General features: G+C 45.0%; 1 protein-coding gene across 1 annotated transcript in view; it reads right to left on the bottom strand.

The window, feature by feature from the left end:
• Window positions 1–16,375, bottom strand: part of Cap2 (cyclase associated actin cytoskeleton regulatory protein 2) — a 128,489-nt gene extending 112,114 nt beyond the window's left edge. Inside the window, exon 1 of the mRNA XM_046453522.2 lies at window positions 16,219–16,375. The gene's annotated coding sequence lies outside the window, so the exon portion shown is untranslated. The remainder of the gene's footprint in view (window positions 1–16,218) is intronic.
• Between the last annotated feature and the right edge of the window lie 8,543 nt (window positions 16,376–24,918).

Here is a 24,918-nt window from a genome sequence, read left to right as displayed (position 1 = left end):
AAGGAGCCTGGTCCAGAGCTTTCCATGAGCTGAGGTCGTAACTCACTCTTCTCTGACCCTCCTGCTGAGTCCAGCATGGAGCCATATGCCTAGAGGATTCTATAAATGTTTCTTGATTGACTAATTAATTGGCTGCCACTCACTGCCTTTTCCTTGCCTGCCCACTCGCTGGCGCAATCCCAGATGGGGCTGCAAGCCAGATTTTCACAGGAGAAATTTCCATTTAAAAGTAGGCATTAGATTAGTTTTTCCCACTTGGAACCACAGCAGCTTCCTCCGGTGACTGAAAGAACAAGCTTGCTCCCTCCAGATAGAAACCTCTAAGTCTTCCGGGGCTCCTTTTGCTTTAGGATTTCCATTTTTAAAACAAACTCCATGTTGTTCAAAGGGCTCTATAAATTCCTCACAGCGAGTTCACGAAATAACTAAAGGAGAAAACATTTTCATGTTAATAATAAAAGGTTTCCTGATTGCGGGTTCAGAGTCCTGCTCACAAGGCCCAAGATGCCATCCAAGATGGCAAAGGAGGAATCAGATACAGGGGTTCTGAAGACCACGAGTCTAAGATTAAGTAGGAAAAGACTGGAAGGAACAGGAAACCGAAGACTCTCAAACCTTTTCTCACAGTGAGTGCAGGCAACTGCAAGAACATAGGAGAACTCTGCAAAAAATAAAGTCACTATGATGGTTTCTCTGGAAGGGCACTAAAATTCAAACATATTTGTTCAACTACCATCAAACCATACTCATTTTCGATGATGTATCAACGACTGCCTTTCTTTCCCAGGAAACCATCACTCCTGGGATTCACTACTCTAACCAGGCTTAGGGGACGTATGGGAGAAACAATCATCATGGTGTTCATCCACCGACCACTGGCCAGCTCAGGGACCATGTCTTCACCCAGTCAGCACCCACTCTCGGCTAAGCATGATGCTCGTGTTTAAGAGGCTGGGGTTGACTGAAATACCTTTCCTGCCCCGCTGTGGTGGGGGGGATATGAGAACAGACCCTGCCAGCTCACACAGGGACCTGCTTCCCAAGGAGCTGCCTTCCTAGTGATCACCTACTCTCCTGCAGAGCATTTCTGGAGCCGGCTTCTCACCAAACAGCAAACATGGCTGCTGCTTTAGTTAGGATCTGAAACATCCCCCCAAATCCCTGTTGGAGGCCTGGTTCCCAGTTTGTGTACCAGTGGGAGCTGTTAGGAGGTGGGACCTACTGAAGGTAGTGAGGTCATTGGGGGTGTGCCCTTGAAGGGATATGGGACCGCCCCTTCTTCTCTCTTCCACCTCCCTGATGGGAGCAGCCTCTCCTGCCACGTGCCCCCACCATGGCCTGCTAGGCTGCCACAGGACCGAAGCAACAGGGCGGAGCAACTGCAGATTGATAGCTCTGAAATCAGGAGCCAAATAAACCATTTCTCCTCCTAAGTTGTCACCTCAAGTATTTTGAGACAGTGATGCAAAGCTACCTACCACTGCCACGAGTTTTCTTTTTTTATTTTATTGCAAAAAAAAGTTTCAAGACTCTGTTTTTAGACAGTGTGATCAGAATAGGGGAGACCTCGATGCCTGGGTCCTCTGTGTCCACTGCCTCAAGGTCCTTCCTGGCACTACTGAGCCATCCCGCAAACCCCAAGTCCTCCCAGAGGACCTGCAGAGTCCCACGGATCAGGGGAAATCCTCCTGTCCTCTCCATCAACCCACCCACCCAGAGTGGAACCCAGGAAGGCAGACTGCACCCCCAGGTGGGGAAATGGCCTCCCCAGCACGTGAGCTCTCCCCCTGGTGGGATCACCCCTCAGAACCATGCCTGGCTGGTCTGGTGGTAAAAATAATTCTGCTCTGGGTTGAAAGCTCTGAAGATACAAGACGAGGATTTGTCCCTTGATGAAACAGAAAAAGCATTATTGAGATCCAAGAATCTTCACCCACACCCTTCACTGACAGCCTACGTACTCCTGGGCGCCCTGGGTAGATTATTTAACCTGTTGAGTCTCAGTTACCCTATTTCCAATCAGTGAATTCCTTTCTTATTCTTCACTCATTAAGAAAAATTGTATGTGAACATGTTCTGAGCTGTGGCTTGAGCCCCTGAGGCTACACAACAGGGGGGGACACAGACTGCACCTTCAGGGCCCCCAGATCTCCTTGAGGAATAGACAGTTCAGCCATGGGGTCTATCCAGCCCACCAGGACACCAGATCACAGGGAACTGAGCCCAGTGGGAGCTGAGGCTGGGGAGAAGCCCACGCATGTCCAGAAGGCTGGTTCTGTGCCCCTTGGGTGGTGGAGAGGAGTCAGGATGGAGTCATAAAATCACAATTCATCCCCTATTCCTCCACCATGAAGTGGAGAGAGCTCTCTCGGCTAAATGTGTGGTAGGACCCTTCACCAAAAGAGAAAGCTCTCTCTAACCAGTCAGTGGACCTTTCTAAGTGCCGTGCTGTCTGGGAAGCTCTTTCTATTCCTGTGTCCTCACTCTGCCCTTGTGGCCCTTATGCCCTGGAGGAGGTAGAGGTCAACAAGCTGTTTCTCAGAGGCCCCTGAGGGCCACACTCTGGCACTGAGAAAAGAAAAGCCACAGAGATGCTGGTGGGGAGGCTACTACACACAGCCTGTTTTCCTTCCACCAAGTGATCATAATGCTCCCTTGTACTCAGAATATATAAAGAGCTCTTGCAACTCAATAATAAGACAACTAGAAAGACAATATAAAACAGATGCTGGTGAGAATGTGAAGAACATGGACCTCATGCACTGCTGGGGCCGCAAAGGGGTGTGGAATAGAAACTGGGAGTTAAGCACGGATTTCATTTGAATCAATCATTCTATTCCTAAGTGGATACCACATATCCTCAATGTCTTGCTTCCAGGTGATGCCATGCCAACAGGGGGGAAATGAAGAGGAGCAGGTCAGCCCTGGAGGACGAGGGTGACATGTCCACAATGGCATTAGGTGACAGGTGGCAGCTCGGAGGCCATCTGCAATTCCCTCTGGAACACAGCTATGATAAGAAGCCCCCCCTCAGGTTCCTGAGGAGATGAAAGGAGATGGAGAAGTGAACTTTGTAAACTAGAATGACACCTAAGTGTCGTCATTCTAATTTCTCTCTGAACGCTCCACAGCTCTGTGCTTGGCACCCATGAGTTATAGTTCACATGTCACCAACTTTCCATCCCCAAGCACGACGGCCATGCCACCTCACACACCACGCTGCGGAGACCCTGCCAATGAGCAAACCCTGCGGAGACACTGCTGCCTGGAGACACCGGGGGTCATCATTTTGTACGGTCAGTCGCTTCTCCCAACATGACACGAAATCTCTGAATTTATTAAGTCCTGCCATCCAGCGATAAGAATGCCCTGTCTCTCTAGAATAGTGACTAATAAGGTTTGCCGAAAGCCCTTCTAATCCCATAATCCATGGCATTCATAAGATTAATATGTAATTGAATAACAGTTCCAACAACTCTTTAATAAGAAAAAGAAAAACCTACGGATCAGCCCCAGGGGCCGGGCCCGTGTCCTGCAGAGCTCTCCACCCAGGGGGAGTGTGCTCGCTGGGCGTGGAGCAGCCGGGTGGTCAGGTCCTCCGGTCCCTCTTGCTCCCAGCCTCCTGGGTCTATTTTTATGCTTGATTTCAAATGATGACTTCAACAGAGTTTTTAAACAGTGCTGTGGGCAACCCAAAAGACTAAGAGATTCTTCTTTTGCTCTTTGGACCTGGGAACCCAAAGTCAAAGGGGAAAGAGAGAAAGAGGGTAAAAGGGAAAGAACAGAATAAATGGTGGGTGTGGGAGAAACGGGGGGGGGATAAAGGGAGTCATCAAAAAGGGGGGTTACAAGGGGAGATGGAGAAGGAGCAGGCCCACACCGGCCCATCCCTGAACTGCCTTCAGAATGCAAAAACAACCGCTGGATTCTGAAGGACAAGCTGGAGTAACTGAGGAGAAGAAGCCAACTTGAAAAAGCAACCCAGTAGGGAGGGAGGGTCTCAGCTTTCCATTACTATAACAAAATGCCTAAGATAATCAACTTAAAAAGAGAAAAGGTTTATTTTGGCTCATAGTGTTGGAGGTTTTCATTCCACGGTGGGTCAGTGGTCCCCATTGTTTTAGGGCCTGGGTGAGGCAGCACATCATGGCTGGAGCCCAGTGGTGGATGCCAATTCACCTTAAGACCAAGAAGAAAGAAGAAGAGGAGAGGCCAGGGTTCCAGTATCTCCTTCAAGGGCACACCTTGAGTGATCAGAAGATTTCTCCCTAGGCCCCACTCCCTAAAGTAGCCCCAAGCTGGGGAGTAAGCCTTTAACATGTGGGCCTTTGTGGGATATTAAGAGCCAAACTGTAGCAGGAAGCTGGTCCTGGTGACTTATGCCCATAGTCCCAGCTACTCAGGAGGCTGGGGCAGGAGGACTACAAGTTCATGGTCAGCCTCAGCAACCTAGTGAGACCCTGTCTCAAAATAAAAAAGGGCTGGGAATGTAGCTCAGTGGTAAAATGCCCCCAGTTAAATAAATAAAGAAGACAGACAGACAGACTACACACATGATGAGCTAAAAATTGAATCTTCAACATCCAACAGGAAAGAAGGTAGAAAGAGGAGAGAAAAAGGAATTGTTATAAAATATCACTGTCTGAATAGACACCCTGTGAACTAGTCAGCTTTTTTTTGCTGCTGTGACTAAAAGATCTTACCCAAACAGTTATAGGAGAGGAGAAGTTTATTTGAGGGCTCACGGTTTCAGCCTCCATAGGAGGCTGGCTCCATTCTTCAGGGCTCGAGGTGAGGCAGAACATCATGGTGGAAGAGTGTGGTGGAGGGAAGCAGCTCAGATGATGATCAGGAAGCAGAGAGACTCCACTCTCCAGATACAAAGTCTATACCCCAAAGCCACGCCCCCAGAGCCCAGCTCCTCCTGCCACACCCCCTGCCTCAGCCAGCACCCAGGTAACCCCATCAGGGGATCGACTCACTGATTGGGTGAAGACTCTTACAACCCAATCCTTTCTCCTCTGCACCTTCTTGTGTTGTCTCACACGTGAGCTTTGGAGGGTGCCTCACATCCAAACCATCACACCCTGTCTCAAAACAAAAGGACGAGGGATGCAGCTCAGTGGTGCAGGGCCCCGGGCTCAATCCCCAGTACCAAAACCAGAAAAAGGAAGATAAGCAAAAACTCTAACTGGGAGGTGCAGCCTTGAAAGGTGGCTGGTTGTCAGGAAGGGCCAAAGGAGTCCCCTCTGAGCTCTCTCTTCCCCACACGCCCACTTGCCCTTCCGCCTCCGGCCAGGCTGGGGGAAGCAGGAAGGCCCTGTCCCACTCTGCCATGGTGCCATGCTGTTTCTTTGTCTCCTCTTTTATCTCCAGGTTATTAACCTGGAACTGTGCAAGGGGTGTATGTCCCAGTAACGTCCTCCAGCCGTGCATGTGAGAACCAAAGCACGTTATAAACCACAGCTAAGCCCCAGGCCGACCCTGAACAGTGCATGCATGGGACCCAAAGCCACACAGCAAAGCTTTGGAAATGGAACTGACATTGGAACCATTGCCACAGCATACAAACAAAAGGGCCTCGATTGGCCGGTGAAACAAAAACTCGAGCATTTTCCAAAGGTCCCAAAACTCACAATATAACACTCAAGGTCCAACACACAGTCCAAAAATATCTGACATGCATGGGACAAAAGAGAGACACAGCCAATTCTCAAGAAAGAAGACGATCAGTAGATGACGCAGACACTGGGATCGTCAGACAGATTTACAGAAACTATTTTAACTGTGACTGAGAAAATGAAGACGAACACTCTTGAAATGGATGGAAAGACAGAAGTTCTTAGTAGAAACACAGAAACCACAAGAAAGACCCGAGTGCAAATTCTAGCATAGCAAAATATAATGACTACAATCAAAAGTATATACTGGATGGGCTCAATAACAGACAGGAGAGGACAGAGGAGAGTGTCCGTGAACCTGATGATACTATTACCTCTGACTTAGATCAGAGGGAAAAAATACTGAAAAAAAATAACACTGTCTGAAAGGCTGTGGGACCACACTAATGTTCTAATATTAATGTTACTGGACTCTCAGGGGAGGAGAGAGAAATCAAGGTAGAAGACATATTTGAGGGACAATAGCTTCTAAATTGGTGAAAGACATACATTCACAGATCCAAATAGCACTGTTTTGTTTTCTCTCTCTCTCTCTCTCTCTCTCACACACACACACACACACACACACACACACACAGCCTTACAATGAGTGTGGCCAAAGGGGAAAAAAATAAAGAGGAGTCAAGTAAGACTTTATAACCACCAAAAATAAATAAATAAAATGCAACGGGCCAGCATCCTCTTTGGGGAGGTTTCATGTAAGTACCTTTAGTTTTCAAATGTCCTCCCTGAGTCTTGCAGAACAAGGAGTCACTAGAACTATGTCAATAAGTAAGTTGATTCGTTTAATATTAGGATCATTCCAGGACCAAGCCAAAAAAGGTAGACAGAGGAACCAAAAACACACATGGGAGAAAAGACAGCCTATTCAACAAACGGCACTGGGAAAACTAGAAATCCACATGCAGCAAAATGAAATTAAACCCCTATCTCTCACCCTGCATGAAACTCGACTCAAAAGTGGATCAAAGACATAGGCACTAGAACAGAAACCCTGTGCCTAACAGAAAAAAAGTAGACCCAAATCTCCACCATGTTGGCCTAGGACCTGACTTCCTTAACAAGACTCCTAAGATGCAAGAAGTAAAATCCAGAATCAATAAATGAGATGGAGGCTGGGGCTGGGGCTCAGTGGTAGAGAGCTCACCTAGCACATGTGAGGCCCTGGGTTTGATCCTCAGCACCACATAAAAACAAATAAATAAAATAAAGGCATTGTGTCCAATGACAACTAAAAAATACATTAAAAAATAAATGGGATGGAATCGAACTGAAAAGCTTCTTCTCAGCAAAGGAAACAATCAATAACATGAAGAGAGAGACTACAGAATGGGAGAAAATCTTTACCACACACACATCAGATAGAGCATGAATTTCCAAAAAAACAAGTGACCCATCAATAAATGGGCTAAGGAACTGAACAAACACTTCACAGAAGAAGAAATACAATCGATCAACAGGTATATGAAGAAATGTTCAAATCTCTAGCAATTAGAGAAATGCAAACCAAACTACTCTAAGATTTCATCTCACTCCAGTCAGAATGGCAATTATCAAGAATAAAAGCACCAATAAATGATGGCAAGGATGTGGGGGGGAAAGGTACACTCATACATTGCTGGACAGTCTGCAAATTGGTACAACCACTATGGAAATCAGTATGGAGATTGTTCAGAAAACTCGGAATGGAACCGCCATTTGATCTAGTATCCCTCTCCTCTGTTTATATCCAAATGACTTAAAAACAGCATTCTACATTGACACAGCGACATCAATGTTTATAGCAGCTCAATTCGTACTAGTTAAACTATGGAATCAACCTACATGCCCTTCAACAGATGAATGGATGAAGAAGAGGTGGTATATATACACAATGGAATATTGCTCAGCCTTAAAGAAGAATGAAATCATGGCATTTGTAGGTAAATGAATGGATATTTCATGCTAAGTGAAATAAGCTAATCCCCTAAACCCAAAGGCTGAATGTTTTCTCTGATATGCGGATACTAATTCACAATAAGGTGGGGGAGCTAGGGAAGAATAGAGGTACTTTGGATTAGACAGAGGGAAGTGAAGGGAGAAGAGTGTATATGAGGGTAGGAAGCACAGTATAATGAATAGGACATTGTTACCCTATGTGCATATATGATTACACGACCCATGTGATTCTACATCATGCACAATGAGAGCTTATACTCCATTTATGTATGAGGTGTCAAAATGCATTCTACTGTCATGCATAACCAATTAAAATAAATAAATAAAAGGGTTTCCATATTTATGGATCCTTTATTTTTGCTCAGAAAACGGAAAGAGGCAGGGCCAACCATAAGAGTTCTCAAATTTTTACTTGAATCAAGCCTAAAAGAATTTTGCAAAACCCTGTTGCACATTTTTAGATTGACACATTTTTTTTTGCCAAAATATGAATAGTTGCAAAGGATATAACTGCCAGCACCCTGTAAATATTGACATGTAATAGAGAAATGATTTTACCACTCATCGAAATATATCCGATGAAATCATCATTATTCATTTTGAAAGACTACATGGGCAGGTTGCTCTTTAATGGTCATAAATTGTGCAGAATTCTACTTTCCCCTTGAACTTACATTTTCTTTCTCCTTGCCTTATAGAAGTTCATCCTCATTTTATGTATTTTGTGTTTTTAGGTACTTTACTCACTGCCCTATGGTACTTTTCTGTATCAAAAACATCTATTTAAATTTCAATTTTAATTCAGGGTAAAAGTGTCTTTTGAAGTTCTTCTGATACCATTGTTACTATTATTAGAACCCAACTTATCAAAACACAAATCACAAATTTTAACAAATAGTCACTAAACACAAGTAAAAAGTCATTTCCATTGGAAATCCCTCTCTTCTGAGCACTTTCGTTTTTCAAGTATCTTGTGCATATGTGGATAAGTGTACTTATTATGAGAATGGGTCAAGGTTGGGCCTCGATTTGATTCATATCATTTTAAAATATCAGTTCAAGGGTGGGAAGCGTAAATGCAGATGGAAGAAAAAAATTATTATAAAAATGCCATTCAATTCTTTGAATGCCTCCTGAGTTACATGCTAAAGATCAGCTGATGGTAAAATATGGAAGATTATTTTAATTATCAGTGTAAGGATAAATCAGGAAAGACAAAGTTGGTGAGCACCTACCTGCTCATCCATCTGGGTTATGCCAGCCATTCACTGCCTCCAACTAGGCTATTACAACTCTACAGAGATAGAAGTCAACTTGTGAAAAACAGACAGTAAGGCAAATAGCTACTATCTATATGCCCGCAAAACCAAAAACAAAACAAAAAACCTTTATCCAGTAAGATCAGCAGACTTCGGCCTCACACTGGAAGAAGCCAGTTTCCATTCCAGTATTGTTAAAATGGTTCTTCCCCTTGAGGGCTGGGGTGGAGGCTCAGTGGTAGAGCACTTGCTTCACCTGTGTGAAGCACTAGGTTCGATTCTCAGCACCGCATATTTATTTATATAAATAAAATAAAGTCCATCGACACCTCAAAAAATACTTTTAAAAAGTGGTTTCCTTTGAACTGATTGATTCAGTCTCTTGTTTTAAAAGTAGGTTTTAAATTGTTCATTTTTATTTGTATGAGAGTCATGATTTTGTTTTAATGTTTATCCTTTTATATCAAAGATTGACCAACCGTTTTGCTTTGTTTTTTTTTTTTTCAGATAAGGATTTAGAAAACCCACGATTTGCCAAAGGATCTCTGTTCAAGCATTAGAATCATCCACATCCTCATCCCCAAAACTCAGCTAATATTCTGAAATGCCCTCCTTTTTTTGCTCTTCCCACCCCCTAGATATTCACCCTCTTGGGCGAAACCAGTTACCAGCACGGGTTAGAGACAGAAATGGGATGGGGGCCATGGAGGTAAGAGAGGTAAGTCTGGGAAAGGAGGTGAGCAACTGCCCCCTTGCAGGCCCACTCGGGAGGGTGGGTCTTAGGGAAACGTGCAGGTAGGAGATGAGGAGGGGGACGATTTCTCAAAACACTTGTGTACTTGCAGCTCGGGGAGCCGCTGGGTGTGGCACGTGCATGTGACATAAGGGCTGCTGAACTACAGCGAGAAGCACGAAAAGTGTCTCACCTTGCTAAGGTGACGACGTGACCCGTCCTGGATGCCACCCACTTGAAGCTTAATGTCAGGAGTCACTGCCTTGGGTGGTGACTCAGTCAGCACCAGGCATGGATGGATTAACGCCTTTACTGAGAGGGAAGAAGCGGGTGAGGGACGGGGTCAGTGGTGTTATAATGCAGGGCTGCCCCACACGCCTGGCCCCTGTGCACATGGTCACCTCCAGGTCCACTTCTCCACCATCAGGTGACCCATCACTGTTAGGTAGGTAGTAATGAGCAGTGGAGTGCCAACTAGTAACACAGCAGAGTCACGGGGGTTCCCTGAACCGCCTTTAACCAACAATCAAGTAACTTCTAGAAAATCAACAGGCGAACGAACCCAAGAAACACATCAAGAAGAAAAGATCCAGGGGGCTAAGTCCTGATGGGGTCACCTGGGGTTACTGTGCAGTTCGGATTTGAGGTCACAGGTTTCTCAATGTATTTCAGAAGGGAAATTTCGTTCAAAGGGCACTGAGACAGTTTGCTCGCTCACTGAACACAGCACCCACATTGACACAGGATTGGCTTGTAGATGAAGCCCCCACTGAATAGCATGGAGGTCAGGACAGTTCTGGAGAGAACCAGCAAGGGTCAAAAATCCCCCTCCCTGATGTGAAGGGAGAATTACACATGGGATTGGCGAGGACCGCAGAGGGTGGACCCCAGTCCTCCAGGCAAACATCAAACGGTAATAAATTTGGAAGCAGCACCCAGCCAAGACTACACCTAACATGCATGGCTTAGAGGTCTACGTAACCTGCTTCTGGAAAACCTGATTGGCCAGTTCCCTTGGTATGGCCCAATTTGACCGCTCTTCATTGCCAGAGAGTAAAATCATAGACTTATCTCAAAAGAACCCAGGCAGTCTTCTAAATGGAAACAAGATAGGAAGGAATGGAGACAATCACTGGCGTAGATCTTTTGAGTCAGACATCATCTTCTGTTCATGGCATCTTCCTTCACTGATGTGCATTTCTTGGTCCCCAGTGACAGATGCTGAGCATGGAATGCTCACTCAACATGGAGGCCATGAATAAGTAATCAGTGGATCCCAGACCTTCTCTGGATTTGCACATGGAAGGACAGAGGTTATTTTCTCACTATACCGTGCACAAATTCAGACACAAGACATCAATGCTGTCCAGGCACTATCTGCCTTTGGTGTCTCTGGCCTTTAACTTCTGCAGAGGTTATTCTCACAGCAGTGCCACTGAGACCACCTCACCTCCATTTTCAGCCTCCCAGACCCCTCCTGCCCTTTAGTATCCCATCTCATCAATGTAAATTTTAAAACAGACTTTTAGATTACAGAATGGCCTTCAAATTCTGAGAATTGGAGACTCACGGGGCCTCAAAATGTTCCCAGTCCATCCATTCATCAGAGAGTGTGGCACTATATGAAGCAGAACCTTCTTCACCTGGCAAAGAGGCCAATGAGAAGCCAGGACTCTTAGACAGATGTCCAGTTACTAGACAGGGCTGATGAAGACCCCATTCGTTACTCAGAAGTTCTGCTTTTAGGCAGCTTAGTGTGTCTATCTCTGTGTAGGGCTGGAGATTTAAAGAGGGGGAAAACTATTAAATAATTTCTTGGGAGAAGAAGCCATGTTTTCCTTGAGTAGAAAAAGAATCTATAAAGAGAAAAATAAAACAAGACAAAATTCCTCTGGACAAAAAAGCTCATGTAATGAAAGGTGGATAATATGGTATCACTTGCACGAAGGAACCCAGAATGCGCAAATTCAGGCGGGCAGAAAGTGGAGTGGTCTGGGGGAGAGGAAGAGGGGGGCCGTCCTTTAATGGGCACAGAGCTTCACGTTGGGATGAAGACAAGGCTCTGGAGCTGCACAACAATGTGAAGGGACTTAGTCAAACAGTTACTAAACACAAGTAAAAAGTCATTTTCATTGGAAATCTGTATACTTGAAAATGATTAAGATGGTGAATTTTATGTTGTGTGTCTCTTCTCACAACAAAAAGAAATTCTTTTAAATGCTTTATAATGGCCTGTTCTGGCCTATGGGTGCTCCCCCTCCACCACTTCCTAAGTCATAATATCTGAATAAACTGCAAAATCTCACAGCCTAAATCATAAGCTGCCCAAATAACTGATCAGCTTGTTGTTATCAGAACAACAAAACTAAATCACAGTAGAATCCTGGACTGCAGCAAGACTCACAATATATGGAATGTTTTAGTGAAGCTTAGTGACCCTTCCTGTACCTTGCCTGAAGTAATGCCCCTTTGATTTCATAAGGTTGTCTATCCTAAACCTACGACGTCTAAAAGGAGGTGCTCATGAGTGACTGGGTAACGAGATCATACTGGGGAACTCAGTTGTGAATTTTAGATTAGTGTTTTCCCACTAAGACATCAGAAAACATACTAGACCCACGCCTGTAATCCCAGCGGCTCAGGAGGCTGAGGCAGGAGGATCACAAGTTCATAGCCAGCCTCAGCAACTCAGCAAGGCCCTAAGCAACTCAGTGAGGCCCTGTCTCTAAATAAAATATTAAAAAGGGCTGGGGATGTGATTCGGTGGCTAACCACCCCTGGGTTCAATCCCTGGGACCAAAAAAAAAAAAAAAGTAAACACATTAGATTTGGAATTTAAATAGATCAGAAGCAAGACTCTCAGAATTAGTCACTTCATCTTGGGTTAGATGAAAGAACACGAAGGTATACACCATCAACATGGAAAATGACAGAGAAACAGTCTTTGTTTTTTTGCCAGTAAAATATATGACATTTTCACGTTCCCACAGATGTCCTGCCCAGGCTCAAGAGAAAGCGCTTTGAAAGCAGCATTGTTGGAAACAGCAAAACACAGGCGGCAACTCAGATGCCTGTCAATAGGGAATGGCTAAATAAATGACGGAATATTTGCCAAAATTTATTATATAACTTCAAATAACAATATGGGTGACCTCAAAAGCTTAACATTGAGTTTAAAGAAAGCGAGATTAGCCAGGTGAGATGGTGCATGCTTGTAATCCCAGCAACTCAGGAGACTGAGGCAGGAGGATTACAAGTTTGAGGCCAGCCTGGACAACTTAGCAAGACCCTGCCCCCAAATTAAAATAAAACGGGCTGGGGATATAGCTCAGGGGTAAAGCACTGGGTTTGAATCTCCAGGACCAGAAGGAAAAAAAGGTAAAGAAAAAAAAGTGAGATTATATATTACTTTTTTATAAATCAAAACCAACTTAACATATGTTGTTCAGGAATTCGTACATGACATAAAACTGTTTCACAATTAAAGCAAGGAAAGATCAATACAGAATGCAGGGTTGGCAGAGATATGGGGAATGGCCCGGGGGAGGAACACAGGTGCAGTGAGGTAGGCCAGCGCCCAGTTTTTTTTCCCCCGAGCCTCTAGTCTCCCTAACAGCTTTATTGGCATGTTTTTCACATACTGTACAATTCACCCACCTAAGGTGTACAATTCAATTATTTTTAGTACATTCACAGACTCCTGCAACCATCGCCACAGTCAATTTTAGAAAATTTTCATCAGCTCAGGAAGAAATCCTATCAGCTTTATTACTTTTTTAGAAACCCACCTCCAACTCCAGCCCCAAGGGATAACTAATCTACTTTCCAACTGTATAGATGTCCTTGCTCTGGACATTTTCACCTGAATGGATCATACAGTGTGTGGCCTTTTGTGACTGGCTTCTTTCACTTAGCATGGTGCTTTCAAAGTTCACCCCTGCTGATGTAGCGGCACTTCTCTCCTTTTTATGGCTGAATCATATGCCATTGTATGGACAGAGTCCATTTTATCTAACCATTCATCAGCTGATGGACATGTGGGTTGCCTCTGCCTTCTGGCTATTATGAATGGTGCTGCTATAAGCATCTGCGCACAGGTTTTTGTGTGGGCATGTTTTAATTTCTCTTGAATACATACCTACAATGGAATTGGCAGGTCATACAACACCATTTAACCTGAACTGGTTTCCAACGTGGAGGCAACATGCTACGTTCCCCTGAGCAGTGCCTGAGGCTTGCAGTGCTTCCTCCCTCACCCACCCTCCTAATTTAATTACCTTCCCCTTTTATGACTGCTGTCAGCCAGGATCAAGAAGTTATGCAGTGTAGTTTTGACTTGCATTTTCCTGATGAATAATGATGTGGAGCATTTTTTTTTCATGCATTTATTGGTCATTTGTATATCTTCTTTGGAGAAATATCTATTCAGATCTTTTGTCCAGTTTTAAATTGGGCTACTTATCTTTTTATTATTGAGTTTTAATAGGTCTTTATATATTGTGGATATAAGTCCCTCATCGATATGATTTTTAAATATTTCTTCCCACTCGATGAGCTATTTTTTTCAAAACGATCTAGTTCTTAAGCCTTAGTTTTAAGTTGGTGATGGGTGGTAATGGGCTCGTAGGTGTTCATTTGAACATAATGTTCCTAGGTTACATAGACTTATTAACATTATTTTTATGTATAAAATATCATATAATTGATGAATTAAAAACAAAACTTCTTGCATAACATTAAATATTCAAAAGGAAAGACCATAAGGCCCCAAAATAAGTTAATGCTCTTCTTGAAGGTGTTTAATTTAACTCTTTGGGTATAATTTTGGCATTTAGAAAATCTAGCCCATTAATCCTTTCAAAAGGTTCCTTTCTAACTCGGGGTGGGCAGGAAGGCAGAGTCCAGCCAGCAGGACCAACCTACTCTCCTCTCCTCTCCTGTGTATTTTCCCTCCTCCCCTAAGCTAAGAATAGTATTTTTACATTTTTTTTAATGCCTGGGGGAAAAAAAAGAATATTTTGTTCCTGGTGAAAATTACATGACCTTCAAACTTCAATATCCACAAATAAAGTGAACCAAGGTTGCACCATTCCTTGATGTTATCTTTGGCTGCTTTCAACCTATGAAAACCTAATCATTACCAAAGAATCCACATGGCCAGCAAAGCCAACATATTTACTCTCTGGTTTTTTTACTCAATAAGTTAAATTATTTCTTGTTTCAAAGAAAAACAGCCAACACCTACTTCCTATTAGCAAAGCACCTTGGTAGTTATCTTCCTGATTTCTCAAAGTCAGCTTCTTTTTCTTTTTATCCTTAGTAAATAGTTACAGGACCCCTTGATTCTAATTTTATTAAGGATTTTTAGATTTGGGGATCCATGGAGAATTAGGCTTTTCTTGCAAATATAGTCTTGTCAAGTTATGGTCACACTTAAAACTATTCACCTGATTATTTACACAAACTTTCACTGCCTATTCACAATATACTGAGTGAATTTCTATGGACTGTTATACCACCCCCACACCCTCCTTGCCCTCAATATGCTTACAGTCTAATTAGACTCTAATAACATAATTACCCTAAAGATCACACTTATGTTGTAATCCTTCCCAAAGTGGACCTAGACGTTTTATCAAACATTCTAAGGCACATTCCTTAAATTAAAAGAAATTTGGACAAGCAGAAGAGATACAGGCTCTACCAACAATTCTGGTAAGCGGTGGTGCCTAAGTCTCATAGGCTTCTGCAGTCATGACCACGTAGCCAAAGGTCCTTGACCTTTGGGCCAAGGGTTCCTCTTCACCTTGGCGGTTTGGACCTAACCCAGCTTCACTATGCTAAATGCAGTCACCTACATTCACTCATTTTAAAGAATGCATGAATTCAAATATCGCCCCAACTTGCAGCATATCTGTGGTGCTGATGAGAATAAAGATTCCCATCTGCACGCCCGGTTATTGGCCCTCCGAGTGATGACGAGGCGGCTACTTTTACCAACAACCCTCTACCCTAAGCAGTCCGAGAGCAGCTGCAGGGTACATTTTCGGAGCTGTCGCTCCATGCCTCAGTTGTCTTTGCATTTTTAACAAGTGACTCATGGCCTCAAGTCAGGTTCTGCGGAGAGGCCAGGTCGGTTTCTTTCCAGCACTTTCTGATCGGGGTGGCTCTGGTCAGCTCCGTCTCAAGGACACCAACCCCCCCTCCTGCCCCGGGAGCCTCACGAGCGTCAGATCCGAGTGGGCGAGACTCCCCCCAAAGTTGGACCGGCCGCGGCTGCGGCGGCTCCGGGTGGGCAGGCCTCGGCGACCGGCAGCTCCCGGCCCGCCTCCGCCCGCACCCGCCTCCGGAGCTGCGGGGCCGGGGCCGAGGAGGCGGCGCGGGCGGAGCGCACCGTGCGCTGACCCAGATGGGGCCGTGCACGCCGCGCCCCGCTCCCGGGGTCGGGTCGGCGCAGCCCGCAGCCCGCAGACCCCGCGCCGCCTTTATTCCCCAAGCGCCGCCGCGACCCCGCAGCTTCGCACCGCGGCCGGGGGCGCAACTGGCCAGCGCGGCCGCGGGGCCCCTGCACCTGCGCCCGCCCCTGCCAGCGCGGCGCCCCGATTACCTGCTCCGGCGCCCCGGGGTCCGGTCCTCGCGATGCCAAGCCGTGCGCGGCCACCGGCACCCTCCGCCCGCCGGCCCTCCCCTGCTCCTCCCGCTGCCTCCTCCCCCCTGAATGGGAGTCGGTCACGCTGCTCCCGGGGAGAGTCGCCGGCTTCCGGGAGCTCCAAATACAGACGAGCGCAGCCGAGGGGGAGGGCGAGCGCAGCGCGAGGGCGAGGAGTGGAAATAAAGGGGAGCAGCGAGGAGAGGGGGTGGAGGGAAGGAGGGGCAGATGGGCCGTGGGAGAAAAGAGGGAGATGGGGACCGCAGAGGCGCGCGAGGGAGACTGGCTGCCAACGCCAGCCTGCGAAAGCCAGGCATCCACTGCATCGGGAGTGTTGCAAGGAAGTCTGGAAAGATCTGGAGGCTCCTGGCTGAAGGAGGCACAGATAGATTGGGTCCCCAATGGGTAATGGGTCCTTAGGAAGCAAGAGACTGGCCTGGGTCCCCACCCCTCCCATCCGCGATGTAAGGACAAAGGCTGTGGGTAGGAACAGTTATCCAACCTTTTAGCTGGGCATCAGGGTCAGATGCACGGGTATCTTCTTTTTTTAAAGTTCTATATATACAGCAACTTTAAAAAGTTGCCTGATTATTTAAAAACAACCTACTTCTTAAGATGGATATTGTAGCCACGTCCCTTTTTATATATGGATTATAATTACAAAATTGGACGTGTTCCTCTTTTTTTTTTATTAACGTTATTAGATGGAAAGCATTGATTTTAAATTTTCATTGGAGTTTACTTCAATCTGAAAAAGTGCACTTGAACCTTTTCGTTGAATGAATGCCAGAAAAATAATTGCTTGGGGGGTGGGGGGGTGGGGGGGCAGCAGGAATGTAATTGTTGTCCTCTTAAAGAAAGTCTCCAAACAAACATGAAAATGAACCTCTGAAAAGCGAGAATTCTATGTCAATGTTAAAACCACGTCTTGTTCAGTTCTATGCATTACAAGGCTTATTCTGACCCAAGAGGTCGCAATTTAAGTCAAGGTCATTCCTATTACATATTGCTCTTGGCTAGTAATGATGATGTGCAGTGCCTCTTTGCTCCCCTTTGTTTGGAAAACAGGTAAACAACATGACATAAACATCGATGGATGGGTACTCCATTGATGAATGGGTACTTGATGAATGGGTACACTACACAAGGTCAGCCAACACCAACCCTATGATGCACATACTTTGCATATATTAGATATTCAATAAATTTGTACTGAATAACACAGGGATGAATGAATGGATGGATGGATGGATGGGTGGATTTATGTTCCAGGAATGCATATGCATAAAGTAATATGTCAATAACAACCAACTTGTTCAGGACCATAACCAGAAACTTCCAAACATCCATGGCTAAAATTTTAAGCATTAGCATCAATAAACATTAATAGAGTATTTCTTTTAGCTAAACAGAGTTGTTACTCTGTATCCATGTGGGTATATAAAATGGTGCAGTATTTGCATATAATTCATATAGTTCTCCCTTATACTTTAAATCATCTCATGACTACTTTTAATACCTAACACAATGTAAATACTCTGCAAATAGTTGCAATGCTGTATTTTTTGGGGAATAATGACATGAAAAAAGTCTGAATGCCTTTAGTACAGCTACAATTTTTTTCCAAATATTTTCAATCCAACATACATTGAATCCACAGATGCAAACCCCTCAGATATAAGAGTCTGACTGTATATTTCGTACTGGAGTATGATGTATTGTGGAGAATAAGGTTGAATGAGGCAAAATTCTGTCTTCAAGTTTATGACATAATAGGAAGATGTGGAGAGTATAAAATAAGCACAGTGCAAGGAAAATTGCAAAACATATCCCAAGTTAGAGCAGTATTTGTGGCTGTATAGGAAAGGAGGTTGTTCCTACTACTCGAGATCAAAGAATGCTTCCTGTAGAGTTAAGAACTGAGTCTTCAAGAAGAAATGAGACATGAAAGGTGAATGGTCGCTGACTGCACACCTATAATCCCAGCAGCTCAGGAGGCTGAGGCAGGAGGATCAAGAGTTCAAAGCCAGCCTCAGCAAAAGCAAAGCACTAAGCAACTCAGTTGAGATCCCATCTCTAAATAAAATACAAAACAGGGCTGGGGATGTGACTTAGTGGTCAAGTGCCCTTGAGTTCAATCGACAGTATCCCACACAAAATAAAACAATGAATGGTGCAAGAAGAACACTGAAGATGAAAGGAACAAGCCAGGCTCAGTGGTGCACACCTGTAATTCCAGCAGCTCAGGAGGCTGAGGCAGGAGGATTGCAAGTTTGAGGCCAGCCTTCAGCAACTTAGCAAGATGCTTCTCAAAATAAAATAGGCTGGGGATGTGGCTCAGGTTAAGCACCCCTGGATTCAATATCTGGTACAAAAAAAAAAAATGGAACATTAGGGACAATATTGAAGAAGTGATGAAGGATGAGACCTGTGAAGGACAATCTGAGATTTTATTTTTGAATTGGGGATTGAACCCAGGGATATTTTACCACTGAGCCACATCCCAAGCCCCTCCCCACTTTGAGACAAGGTCTTGCTAAGTTGCTTAGGGCTTTGCTGAATTGCTAAGGTTGACCATAAACCCAGGGATACTGTACCGCTGCTGTACCACAGAGCTATATCTCCATCCCCTGCCCCAGCAATTTAGCAAGACCCTGTCTCAAAATAGAAAATAAAAGGGCTGGGAGTGTGGCTCAGTGGTACATCATCCCTGGGTTCAATCCCCAATCCAAAAAAAAAAAAAAATTTCAGGGCTGACAAATAAGGATCATTGAGCATGTTTGTTGAGAAGTGTTTCTTTCACAGGATCAGTTCTGAAGGCAGTGGAAGTGGAAAATAGAAAAGATGCTGGACTTTTCTGTGACTGTCAGTCCTCCTTGAGATTCCAGCGAGGGCCTGCTTGTCTCTGTGGAGGGTGATCTCTTTGTTTGCTATACGAGGAAACCAATATTAATTTCTATACCTTCAACTTCTCTGCCCTCTACCTCAAAATTCTCCTCTCCTCTCCCTGTCATTTATTTATTTTGATGTCCCTTCCTTGTCAAAGGTAAGAACATTCTTTTCTTTTCTTGTTCCACTTGGACCCTTAGTCTTGCATCCTGGGTCTCTCCCCCTTCACTGTGTTGTCCTGTGGGTTACTTTCCAATTTCACTCAGCCAGGGCTGTTTCTAAGAGCTGACCACTCAGTGCACACATGGGGAAGAGGGGGAACCCAACACTGGAGTGGTCCTACAGTTGTTCTTCTGCCTTTCTTCACGTAGCATAAGGCTTCTGAATAAACTATTTCCTATGAACAGGTTTTTCTAAAATCTTGACAGAGGAGGTAACCCAGGACCTCAAAATTCATTGTCTACAAAGCTTATAGGAGTACCAGGTAGCCTTCTATGATTCCTTCCCAGAATCTACTGAGATCCTATCTTATCTGTCTGCTGCTTTTACACAATACACCCGACTGGGAAATTTATGAATAATAGAAACTAATTTCTCAGTTTTGGAGGTTGACAAGCCTAAGATCAAGCAGACAGACTCTGCTCTCTGCTCTCTGCTTCCTGATGCTGCGTCCTCACATGAAGGTAGAAGATGGACTAGCGGGCCACCTTCAGCCACCTTTATATACATGCGAATTCCATGCATGAGGGTAGCACACTCGTGATTTAATGGGTCCCCCAAACAGTTCACTTTGTAACACTATCACACTGAGTTTCAGATTCCAACATATGAATTTGAGGGACATGTGCATTCAAAACATAGCAAGTCCCAGAGTACTTGTTCATCAATCTGACATGTGGGAGGGCTAACCATCTGGGTGGGGTTGGTGAAAAATTTGTCCCTAAAGTGGTGTACTGAATGGGAACAAATGAACCCAAATAAACTCCTGTTGTTAAGCAGTGGCCACATTGGCACTTGAAGAGAGAATGGGTCACTGGATTCCAAATGAGGCTACGGAGGGCGCCCTATCGGAGAAACCTGTTCTTCCCATGTGGCTGCTGAAATTACTGAGACCAGATTATTGGCTCTTGCTGCCTCACCGTGATCCCTCCTGCCCTGTTGGGATGGTCTCTGACTGGCCAATGGAAAATGGCCAGTGGACACAGTATTCTTTCGTGAAGCTTCTCCTTGTCGCTAAGGGGGACAGGATGATGGTGATGAGGATGTGCCTCCACAAACACACCTATTCTGAGTCAAAAGTTCTGAAGAACATGTGACCAGTGTATTAGGGGAACTTGTGTCTTATTTTAATAACTCCACAGTGGAAACTGATCAGTAGGTAATTTTATTATCAGCTAACCCAAGAACATTTATTTTACAAAGTCAGTGATCTGTGTTCCACACGTTGTGGGTACTGAGCAAACAGGATGAAAATGCAATTAGTGCTCCATATCCAGTTTCCACATCCAAGGACACAATCAACCATGGAACCAAAACATCTTTTTAAAAAAAAATGTGTCTGTAGTGTAGAGCAACAGAATCTTTGCCATTATTCGCTAAACAATACAGTATAAAACTGTTTATATTGTATTGGGTGTTTTAAGTAATCTGGAGACGATCTAAGGCAGGCAGGAGGGTGTGTAGGTCATGTGCAAATACTACAAGAGACCTGAGCATCCTTAGATTTTTTTTATTCAGGGGGGTCCTAGGACCAACCCACATGGATGGATACCAAGGAGCCACTGTGATCAATAAAACTTACCAAGCCTTTATCACTTGTCAAGCTCTGTCCTATGCATTTTATATGTGCTAACTCTCCACCTTACAGGTTGGGTACTGTTCCTATCTTCACCTTATTTATTTATTTTGATACTAGGGATTTAACCCGGGGTACTTAACCACTGAACCACATCCCCAGCCCTTTTTAATATTTTATTTTGAGACAGGGTCTCGCTAAGTTGCTTAGGGCCTTGCTAAGTTGCTGAAGCTGGCTTTGAACTTGTGATCCTCCTGCCTCAGCCTCCTGAGCCACTTGGATTAGAGGTATGTGCCACCACACCCGGCCCTTATCCTCACTTTATAAAAGAAGAGACACAGAGGTTTAGTCACTTGATCAAGAGCACAATAGCCCATGATCAGGTGGGATTTGGAATGCAGCAGTCTGGTTTGACTGTGCTCTTAATTACTGCATTTTATGGATACATCTAGGAACAAACAGAAAGCTAATGACTGATAGTATCACAAATAGCCTCCCAATATGAGATATCTGAGTATCGTTCTCTGTGTTATCACCTAGAGTCAACCTAGAAACAGAAACAGAAATTCCACTTCTGTTGTGTGGATGTATCAGGGATGAAAAGGCCTAAGGAAAGTGGCAAAACTTCACACGGCTGTCCTTTGGCATCCACAGGAGATTGGTTCCTGGACCCTGCAGATACCCAAAGCCAGGAAGCTCAAGTCCTGATGTTAAATGGCATAGTAGTGGCAGAGGACCCAGGCACAATCTTGAACAAACTTTAAATTGTCTCCAGGTTGCTTCTAATGACTAATACGATGTAAATGTCCTGTTAATACTTGCATTGTTTAGGGAGTGATGATAGGGAACAAAGTCTGCACCTGTTCAGTGCAGACACAATTTTTAGTCTTGTGATTTTGATCCACACTTGGATCTATGGCTGTAGAACCAGAGGACACTGAGGGCTGACTCTATACCTCAGGCTCAGCTGTGTAGAGACGAGGGCAGGGAAGGGCGGGTGAGTGATACTCTCAAGTTCACGAGATATGGACGATCTTACCCTTTCTCTGCAAAATACAAACTCCTTTGGCAGAAGGAGTTTCATAGCTGCAGCATGTGATCTGATCATCAGTCAGGGTTCTCTAGAGAATAGAGCCAACAGGACGTTATCTGCACGACTGTATGATAGTGAAAGGGATTTATTAGATTGGCTTATACACAGTGGGGTATGGGATGTTCCCACGATGGGCGTCTACAGGCTGGAGAGACAGGAAAACCAGTCGCTGATCAGTCTAAGGAGCTGGAGCCTCAGAAAGACCCCATGATGCAGCCTCAGCCTGAGACTGACAGTCTGGAATTTCCCTGGAGAGTCTCTAGGGAGAGTCCACCTTGGAAGAGTGAAGGACTTGGGGTCCAGCATCCACAGGAGATGGCAGCAGCATCAACACACACACTCAAGAAGAACCAAGCTTGCGTCTGGTCTGTAGGGGCTTCCTCCCTCCACTTTCTTCCGTTGGAAGCCCAGGCTACTGGACAGTGCTGCCATATTCAGGGCAGATCTCCTCACTCAGTTTGCTGTCCCATGTGCCAATGGTTTCTGGAAACACCCTCACAGACACACCACGGAGTCTCTAAATCCTAGCCGCTTCAATCCAATCAAGTTGTCAATCCAAATTAACCATCATGAGTCCATTCCTTGTCAATTGATAACCCCACCATGTTTCTTTAGATCATCCTTAATCTCCAAATAAACACAGTAACAAGGTCACAATCCTGATTAACATGACGTAATTATCTCACATACAACCCGAAGACTCTCGTTTCTTCCCCAGAACGGGAGGCAGTTTTTGAGTGATGCTTACTTTACTCTTCTAACATCTCATACCTGAAATACTATCATGTAGCTTTTCCCTCTCAAATACTGACATTTAATAAATGTTACATAATGAAAGAATAAGAGGCGAAAAAACCAAGATATCTGCTTTTTGAGTGTACATGTGCACAAATATTCTTAAACAAAATAGGAAAGAAATATTCATGACAATTATAACTGGTAACATGGCCATAGTTGGTATTTATAAAAACTGCCGTCTCCCCATTCTGGATTCCTTCTGCCCACAGCAAGTTCCTTAGCGGATCTTGTCCTTTACTTGGAGGGGTGACCCATACCTTCATTGCGGAAAGGTCTGGGGTATTAGTCATCCTGCCTGGATTGTAGTGCTGCAGTTTCCCAGTGACCCTGATAACAGGCTGTGGCAATACGGAGAGGCCCCAAAGGATCTCCTGCATGCCAAGAAAACTCTTCCTTGTCTCCACTGTGGAGGAATAGTCCAATTTCCCCTTGGTCAATTGCATCCATGCCCCTGCCAACATGGTTAACTCCCTTCTTAACTTGTTGACTCAGAGGCAGGAGGAGCCCAAAGTGGCCGTGGGAAAATCCTAACTTGTAGTTCAAAGGGATCTGATAGAAGTGCCTCCTGATAGAAGCACTTCCCGCTCTGGAACTAAGACTTCCAGGCCAACAGAACATAAGGTTGTGGCACAGGAAGTAAAACACCTGTTAGTGAGCTGGGTGTGGATAATCCCAGTGGCTCAGGAGGCTGAGGGCGGGAGGATTGTGAGTTCAAAGCCAGCTTCAGCAACTTAGAGAAGCCCTAAGCAACTCAGTGAGACCCTGTCTCTAAATAAAATACCAAAAAGGCTGGGGATGTGGCTCAGTGGTTGTGTGCCCCAAGTTCAATCCATGGTACAAAAAAAAAATCTGTTAGTGGGTCACTGGGATACTGGTGAGTGGTACCACTCCACTCCCATTTCCATCCTGGACCCATGAACCCTGGCTGGGGAAGAGACAGTACATTCGGAACACCTACAGCCTTCTGGAGAATATTGCCTTTAGCAGCTGTGAGCCACCATTTGGCCCCTGCCCTTCCAGGATCCAATTATACCATATTATTTAAGTTTGCCAATTCAGTGATGGCGGCTCCCACGGTAAGTTCTGGCAAACAGAGAAGAGCAATGACAGAGCTCTTCCAGGATGCCGAAGCTCCCCTCACAAATCTGTTCCTTAAAGTCCTAGTGAAGGGCACATCTTCTGGACCCTCGCAGTGTGGAGAAGGTCTCACGTGGCTAAGCCGCTCCAGCATTCCAGCCTCTGAATCCCTCCATCCACAGTAAACCAAGGGAGGTCAGGCATTCCCAGCTCACAGTAGGCCATCTTTTGATCCATATGTCAGCCAACCAACCAAGTAAACTATTAGTGCCTTTTTTTTTTTTTTTGCACTGTCAGCTACTACATTAAATCTAGAATCCCTGCTTAAAGGGCCCATATCAATCAATTCAGCCTAATTTCATGTTCCTCCCACTATTTTCCCATACCCTTAAAATCCATTCCCATACCTGTTCCCCAGACCTCTGCTTGTATCAATTAGAAAACTCAAGAAGTTCCTTTGGAGAGAAGCACACCTCCTCGTGGGTCACACTGTCTACCTCACCTCTGGGCCCTGCTTGGGCTTGAGTCTGCTTCCAGTTCCAGACGCAAAAGCAGGTGGTTGGAGTGGGTCTTGAGGCATAGCGGCTTTGTCCCCCTTGGGAAGTGCATCATGGAAGGTCATGACAGTTTCCACAGAGGATACAGGATTAGTTCCCTCAGGGGGAGGTGGAGAGGCCAAGACCACAGGAGGTGGGTGGGGAGGCCACTTCCTCCGGCAAAACCAACCCTGGGAAGGTAGGAGTTCAAGGTCCCCAGCCTCTTTGGGGTCCTCCCTCACATCCCTCTCTGAACTTACTCTAGCCCATTCTTTCCCAAGCTGCACCCTCACCTTGCAGACACCCTTCTAGACTGAGATTTGCATCTTAATTCAGCTAATCACATGATGAGAGTTTTGAGTTTGGTTTTCAGCAACCTCAGCCCTGTGCTTACTAGAGAGAAGAGTCTCCTTCAAAGCACACCGAGAAGCTGTCACCGCATTCATGGGTGTCTGGAGCTGAGAAACTTG

This window comes from Marmota monax, unplaced genomic scaffold, assembly GCF_021218885.2.
Source record: "Marmota monax isolate L192 unplaced genomic scaffold, Marmota_monax_Labrador192_F-V1.1 WCK01_AAM20220418_F8-fsc00029, whole genome shotgun sequence".
NCBI classification, from domain to species: domain Eukaryota; kingdom Metazoa; phylum Chordata; class Mammalia; order Rodentia; family Sciuridae; genus Marmota; species Marmota monax.
The sequence above is the reverse complement of the archived record's forward strand: the minus strand, read 5'-3'. Positions and strand labels throughout refer to the sequence as shown.